This window comes from Saccostrea cucullata, unplaced genomic scaffold, assembly GCF_032062105.1.
Source record: "Saccostrea cucullata isolate Sc308-1 unplaced genomic scaffold, CSIRO_AGI_Scuc_v1 ctg19859, whole genome shotgun sequence".
Taxonomy (NCBI): Eukaryota; Metazoa; Mollusca; class Bivalvia; order Ostreida; family Ostreidae; genus Saccostrea; species Saccostrea cuccullata.
In genome coordinates, this window is record NW_026937977.1 from 1 (window position 1) to 8,270 (window position 8,270).

General features: G+C 31.9%; 1 pseudogene; it reads left to right on the forward strand.

The window, feature by feature from the left end:
* The first annotated feature begins 2,850 nt into the window (after positions 1–2,850).
* On the forward strand, positions 2,851–6,204 carry LOC134249223 (uncharacterized; annotated as a pseudogene).
* The last annotated feature ends 2,066 nt before the right edge of the window (positions 6,205–8,270 follow it).

The following is an 8,270-nucleotide window of genomic DNA, read 5'->3' on the forward strand; positions in this document are numbered from 1 at the left end:
TACTTTGGAGTTTTACACGTTGATGCATTGGAACATAAGACACAAGGAATGTTTCACTAAAAAAGTGGGAAAAAAACTGTTTTTGTGGCGGTGCCTCAATGCACTTTCCTTACTTCGTGTGATGATATGAATACAAAATAATGCATTTTTCAAGTAGTAGCACTATCACTGTATATACATATATTTATGCTTTTCATAAAGTGGTAGGTAGTGGTGTCTCCATATGAGTGAAACATTCTCGAGAGGAACGTTAAACAACATTCATTTAATCAATCTCTTATGGCCTCGTTAATTTCACTTATGTTTTAATTATTGTAGATTGTTTTCTTACCAAAGCATCTGCACTTATAAAATGCTATTTTAAAGTTAAATTCAATAGAAAAAATTCATCTAACATTTGTATATCTGAAACTGTTTTCATAATTATTGCTATGGTACAATCATAGGATGTTTTTGCAAAATTCGAATAATCCTATTCTCAACTTTATTACAGGAAGATTCCATATTGATATTGCACTCAAGATATATATTTTACATTTTCCTTTCAATTCTTACATTTTGGATATTCATTATTCTGCATCATTTTACACCAGACAAACATAGAAAAAATGGAATACATATTCTATTTACGATTATAAGATACATGTATATACTATAATCAGTTTTCAATAATGGTTACTAGATAACCTATCCACACTAACGTAAGTTCAGCAGGAAATACTTGAATGTGATTTGTATAAGTGTGACAATATCAAAGACATGCCATAGATACCCTGTATTAAAAGATTTATATAGATAAAAAATATACATCTTCACCAATGAAATAAATATAGGATTAAAATAGAACTGAAGTACAAAATCACCCGGTGAAACGATAACATTAACGAAATCAGAGCTCGTGTCCAGTTTATAAAAATATGTTTACGTTTCCCAGGATTGTTAGATTAGGCACACATCACTGAGCACGAACTGACAATACGTGTGAATTGGTTTTGATATAATGAAGCGGATTGAAGTGGTAAAATTTTCCATTTTGAGCTATCTTTAGAAAAATGTTTGTCATACAATGACACGCCCATTTCTTTAGAAAGGAAAAATCGGTCAAATGGTTCATTCGATGTAGAACAGGTATTCCATGAATATAGTAGCCAATCAAACTGACAGTCTACATGTTCGACGATTAAGCTCGTGTTCGACTATACATGCACTATGGTTACTCCAATAAGCATGATAAATTAATAGAGATGTCAACGAATAGTCGACTATTCGACTATCAGTCGAATGGATAATGAAACGACATTCGAATATTTAATAAATGCAAAAAAGGAAGTGTTAAAGAATTCTCAACTCAAAATTGTAAAGTGTCATTCCTCAAACCGTTTTAGTATCCGACCTCATACGAATAAAAGCTTAAATACAGTCACAATATATAAATAAATCTACATTGTACACATGGAAAGTACAACAATTACATACCGCGATAATTATTTCTCAATTACTGACCTTTTTTGTTATTGTAGTAAATTATGCAGCGCTCTACTGGACTTTGAAAATTATTTATTCGACTTGTACCAATTATAAATTTATTTATTACCTCTAAGAATACTTAAATTATGCTATAGGAACACAGCATAGCCGTAAAGTTTGAAACATCGATAATTATTAAAATGATAATCTCTTCACCTTTTCCAATTTATTTTAAATAAGCTTTAAAAACACCGTGCGGACAATTCTCTAAGCTTACTAGAACGAAAGAATTTACAGACCAATTTATGAATGTGATTAACGAAAATTCATTGATTTTGGAGAATCAATTGTTGGTGTAAATCTATTTCATTTCTACATCTTATCCCAACTGAAGGTGCATCTGAATATCGGTGTGTAACACACAGTATAGGCATTTGATGTTACTTATTACATAAATTTACGAAAAGGGTTTTTCATTTATAAAAACGCTATCGATGAGATTTTTTTTCTCAAAAAATGCTCCGAATAGTCGACTATCGTTCGAATAATGCAATCGAATGTTCGACTAAGGAAAATAACTATTTTGACATCCCTATAAATTAATTATTATTGACAAATTCGTCGAAATACGTGTTTTACAGAAGCGGAAACTCTCTTACTCTCTCTCTCTTATAACTTTAAAAATCTCTATTTCGGTGTAACTCATATTGCTTGTCACTAAGAGCGAGGTGTTCAAACATTGCGATGAATATTTCTTTTCCAAAGAAATGGGCGTGTCTTTATGTTATAATTGACGTTCAAAACATGACTCAAAACGTTCTAACCAAACTTCAATGCACTTGATTGTATGTCACATTTTAATCTGAATTATCTGCATTATAATTTTAATATTTTTTCTTTAATGCAAGAAAACATTTTACTTTTCCAAAGTATGAAGAAAAATCTAGCTGAAGGTCCAAGGATATGTCAATCAAATGCGTCCCGAAATTCATAGATTCAAACATTTCCCTGAGAAAATGCTAAAAGAACATAAACATTTCAGTCGATATAGATAATATTTTTTCAAATAATCTCTGCAAATAGTTATTACATTTGGCTTAATTTCTTTGGTAAAATGGAATCAAATTTAAATCAGTGAAACAACAATTAAAATTTTAACAACGTTAACATGTCAAATTTTAATACAGTCGATTGGTATCATGGTTTTTGAAATTGTTGCTGGAATTGAGTTGAATAAAAAAGACGTCATCAAATGCGTAACCGGCGCACGGAGATTTAATAAATGGTTATGGATGTGGGTTATATACACCAAAGACGGGGAAAAAGAGTACAGAAGTGATTTCACACAATATATTCTAATAGAGAAGTTGTTTTTTTAAAGTTATGAGAGTCAATAATAGTTTTTCCTCTTTTACCGAGAATAGTTACGGTGACCGCAAGAAGGAAATTGAGTACTTTTTGTTAAACACAGACAGAGAGGAACGTAAAGGCATAAATATTCTCTGCTGTCGTCAATGTAAGGTTTTCTTTCGACTAAATTTCTGCTGAAATTTGGAATCTAAAAAACGGACAGTAGTAAATTAAAATGTCCCCTTGGGGGCTGGTCAAGAGTGTTTATTTTTACCTTTAAAAATTTTTTGGATGTTTAAAAGAAACGTGTGTGACGCAGAAAAAGAGAGCAAGACGTTATTAGAGACGTCCAAATGTAAATTATGCTTGCTTTCATACGCCGATGTACACATGTGTTTTCTTTATTTTTACATAGTTTTGGTAATAAATTTCATTTCATCGTGAAACTTGAAATGTATATGATCATAAATGGTTACTTTTTGCTATGACAGGAAAAACAAATTAATTTAGCAAAGGGAAACTAAACTGTCTACGATGTTTTGGGACAACCCTCGTACATATACAATAAAGAAATATTCTAATATCTTATACATCTTTTTTTTAATCTTATGGAGCTGTGCTTTAAAAGTTGTGCAATTGCTATTAAACTAATTAATGTTAAACTAATAGAGAGAGAGAGAGAGAGAGAGAGAGAGAGAGAGAGAGAGAGAGAGAGAGAGAGAGAGAGAGAATGGTGAAAATAATGCATTAATTAAGCAATGCTCATACCTTTTAAATATCCTGTCAATTAAAAAATCCCGTTGGTGTAAAATTACATTTTAATCTATCTTCTATCTTCGTGTCTAACTTGTTGTGTGGGTGGATCCCAGATGTTGGAATGATCATATATTTTTGTATACCAATGGTATATATGTAAATATATATATAATCAAAGTGGTTGGAAATCGTGTATTATAACAATTAATCATAAAGCGGTTAACAGGTAGGATTGCGAAAAAAAAATAAATGATATAAATTTTAATTAGGAAATCTGTCTTATAAAGATCATATTATAGCTTTGAGTAATAGATTTCAAAAATGAAATAGATGTCATCACTGTAAAATTTATCAGTTAATAGGAAAAGTACTAAAATCTCGTCGTACCTGTTCTATGGATTGAATGATTGTATATTGTTTTATGTCCCTCTCGAGAATTTTTCATTCATATGGAGACGTCACCGTATGCCGGCGAAGGGCTTCAAATTTAGACCTATACGCGGCACTCAGGGCCATTAAGCAGTGAGGGTTCTTTATCGTGCCAGCGCCTACCGTTACACGGGACCTACGTTTTTAAGGTCATATCCGAAAGACCCGTGACTCTCACTTCTGTTGCCGAGTGCTTGGCAAAGGAACAGTCACTACTTATTTTTACGTCTTAGGTTTGACACGGCGCCGCGAACGAGAATCGAACCCGGACCTCCCGATCACGAAGCGAACGCTCCCTGTTCTATGGAATCAAGCACTGATTCTTATCACAATTCATAGAAGCATTTGTTCAATTATTTTTTCTTCTGTATAATACACGTACAAGGCTTGGAAACTATTGCTACTTTTGCTTTTTGGATAAGTTTATGATTTTGATTGATTATACATGTACTTTCAATAAAAAACGTTTATTGATGTAATGATAAAGAATTTATTTTGAAGAAGGGCATTTCAGGAATATATTGTTTTAAATCCAAAAATGTTTCAAATTTCACATTTGAAAGCTATATAAATTACTATCTCTCAGATGATGGTGTTCTATGCGACCCTTCTATTTCTTCTTTACGCTGCCATGGTAGAGTGTTATTCGTCTGATTATCAAGTGGACGTTTTGAGAAGGGAATTCAAACACTTCAAAAAGCAGGTTAATGCTAGAATGAATGAATAGGGTATGTTTTATCATATAAAGATTTTGCGTTTTGTTTAAATTTAATTCATCCCATGATAATATAAATTCTGTTGATTTATAAATTTCATTTTCTTATTTTAATAGGTACCAGGAACAGCAAAATTGTATATACACGATGGGGAAGGAAGACTTGTCCCTACAACGCAAAATTAGTCTATTCTGGTAAACACCCTCTACATTTTTAAAGCTTAAATCATCCTATTAACTATCCTTAAATTAACAAATGTTGGTCATGACTTTGATTCGAAGTGCATAACTGCATATGACGCATTCAATTTTCAAAAATTAGAACACATTTATATATGGCAATAATTGTAAATTATTATTCTTATATTAAAATTTTATAGGGTATACCGGAGGATCACATTTTGCACATTCAGGAGCGGCTGTAGATCCTCTTTGTTTACCAAGAGATCCAGAATGGGGAATCTACAGACACGGAACAGAGGGATAAAGGGTTACATATACGGTGCAGAGTACAAAACTCATAGATTCACACGTTACTTTTCTTCATTTCATGGTCATGCTGTTCCCTGTGCTGTTTGCCTGGTTCCCGATAGATCCATTGTGAAAGTATTTCCAGGTAAGAACACCAATGTGTCTCTTCTAAGTATGTTTTGGAAAGTTGGATCTACGAAATACATAAACTAACCTTGCCTAGGGCTAATTGTGAGGATTTTTTTCCTTAAAATACTAGTATGAAAATTAAATCTCTTTTCATGGATTTTTTTATCGTCTCAGCTAATTTACTGGAATATATCATTACTAAAAGAAACGAAGATATGGGCTAACATGTTATTTTTCATTTTTTTCCTGCGTTGTTTTCGTACAAAAGGAATCAGCATTAAATATGAAACTTCTTCGAGATAGGTACTTTATGTTTTTACATTACTTTCTTTTTAGTTTATAAAGAGGCTTTTACTTTTTCAACATTGATTAAGATCGAGTTCTCATTTCTTCTTATTATGTATCTAATTTCATCTAATTATTGGACCTTCCCTCTGTGTAGAATTTGCGCTTTGATTACATTAATTGCGCAGGACTAATAAGAAAAAAAAGAATATACTAACTGGACTAAACAGTGATACATTATTACGTCAGATCGAAAGCTTGACTAATGAAATACTTGAACAGTGTGCTAGAATCGCGAGGTATGATTACAAGGGTATTTATGGTAATTTATTCATATTTATTGAAGCAAGAAAAAACTGTTACAAAGGATGGACACTCGAATACCAGGGCTTCCTAATGACTGGATACTACAGAGATCCTGCTGGTTCAACATATACGTGTGTTGACAAGAATCCGGAAACTGTGCATGGTGGCCATGTAAATCAAAATGGCTACCTATTGCACTTCGTAGAAGGACGCTGTGGTTCACTGAAATGTCCACCAAATGTTGAGGGAAGAGAACTTGTTTGTGCTGTCTGTTCCAAAAAGTAAATGAAAAACCTGGATCGTGATCCCTTTTCATTATTATTAAAAATGAAATAATTTTTCTTTAAAACTTTTTTCTTAAATTTGGGTTCCATATAACACTTATATATACAGAACATGAACTGTGCAGACTTCGTATATACACCTCAAACCCCCCCCCCCCCACACACACACAGTATCCCTGACCCAGGGGCTGGAAATTCACAATTTTCTTCATCATAACTTTGTACTAAGATCATCGACATAATACCCAGATGCAGAGGAGATTAATTCAGAGAAAATGCACTGGTAAGATGTTTATTACCATCATTGTCTTCCACGATAATTTATCTACACAACCATATTAGTTGACTGTGAAAATTATGAACATTTTTTGTCAAATATTGATTTTATACACTAATTTAAAAACAATTTAAACATTAATTGATTGTTCTACGAGGGCTGTTCGATAAATAATGCCCTGAACTGTATGGCATACATGTACAATACATATTTCTTGACATTAAGCTTGACTTTTTCGCATTATTGAATCTTTAATGGATTTATAACAATTTATCACATGGCTTCATTGTGAAAAGCTGCAAAAACAGGGGATATTCGAAACTCTGCATTACAAATGATTCTTAAAGAATCATTAAACTAGAGTAAAATTAAACGCTTCATTATAGCTGCTGTAATACTCGTTAAGAATCTCAAAGAAATATTCACTGAAATGTATAACTTTTACAGACACTAATGTCTGTTTTATAGACAAAGGAGCAGGTAATTTCATTGATAAAAATCATTATATGATGGGCACTGTCCTTGCCTATAAAAATTATAACAACTAATGTACTGTTTGCGAAATTTCAACAAATGATCACTGATGATGTATGATTGAATTGACGACACATAGCAAATTTGATAGACATCATTTCGGGAGTAGTTCACACTGTTTTTAAGAAAAGTTTGACAATAAAAAAAAAGCTTAGCACTCAAGGGTCATCCTATGTTTTGAAAAATGAGTGAAAACGACAGCGTATAAGAATTTCTAAACACTTATTTTAAAATATTAGTAACTGTAATCATCCACGTTTGTTTAAAATTCAAACAGATAATGAAACTTTAATCTATTGCTTGAAACCTTCGAAACAAACCTTACAATAAGATGTACTTGACAAAAATAGCAACGGTCTGAGAAGACCAAAGTATCCCAAGAGTACAAAGACAGTTTTATATGAAGTTTTCTCAATAATTAGTGGTATTGTTGTTCAAATTCGTATTCGTGGAAGTGGTTTAATTTATTGAAGAGCCTGGAAAGCAGAATTTTGCAAAAAAAAAAAAATCGAAAGGTTAACGAGAAGAAGGAACCAGAATCAGGAATTAATTACATTAAATTCTTCATGACAGCGTCCAAACCCGCACGCCATGAAGAGTAAATGATTTTTTTTTTTTACATTATTTACAATATCCACCAGATATTTCGTCTTTTGACTTGTTTCATTTTCCAAACTTGAAAAGCACCTTTCAGAGGGAAGAAAATCCAGGAAATCATAAGATCTGCCATTTTCTAGTGTACTAAGGGTCATACCCAAAAATGAGCTATAAAATCAATCAGAAATTGTATAAAATTTTTTACTGACATGTGTTTTAATTAAAAGAGAATACCGTATAAGAAGAAATTTTAGCGAGACGCAAATTTAGCGATTTCTCCCTAAAAACTGATAATTTATTTTAGCGAGAAGTAATTTTAGCGATTTCAAAACAGTTACAAGAGAAGGTTTTACATTCATAACGCAAGTGATATTTAGCGATATTCATTTTTAGCGATCTCAGCAGCATTGCTAATAATGCCAAAATTAAATCCTCGCTAAAATTTCTACTTATACGGTATTAAGTTAAATCATTATTGAACAGTCCTCGTAATGCAAAAACAACGGAGTACGTTCAGTAAGGTTTTTACTAAAACATTTAATTTTTTATATTCAAAATGTAAACTTACAACAGCTTGTGATGTATTTATTGGGGATTTCTAGATACTGCATACTTGGGAATCTTCATGTTCTTGTTTTGTATATTTTATTCATGGAAATTGGATTAAAAA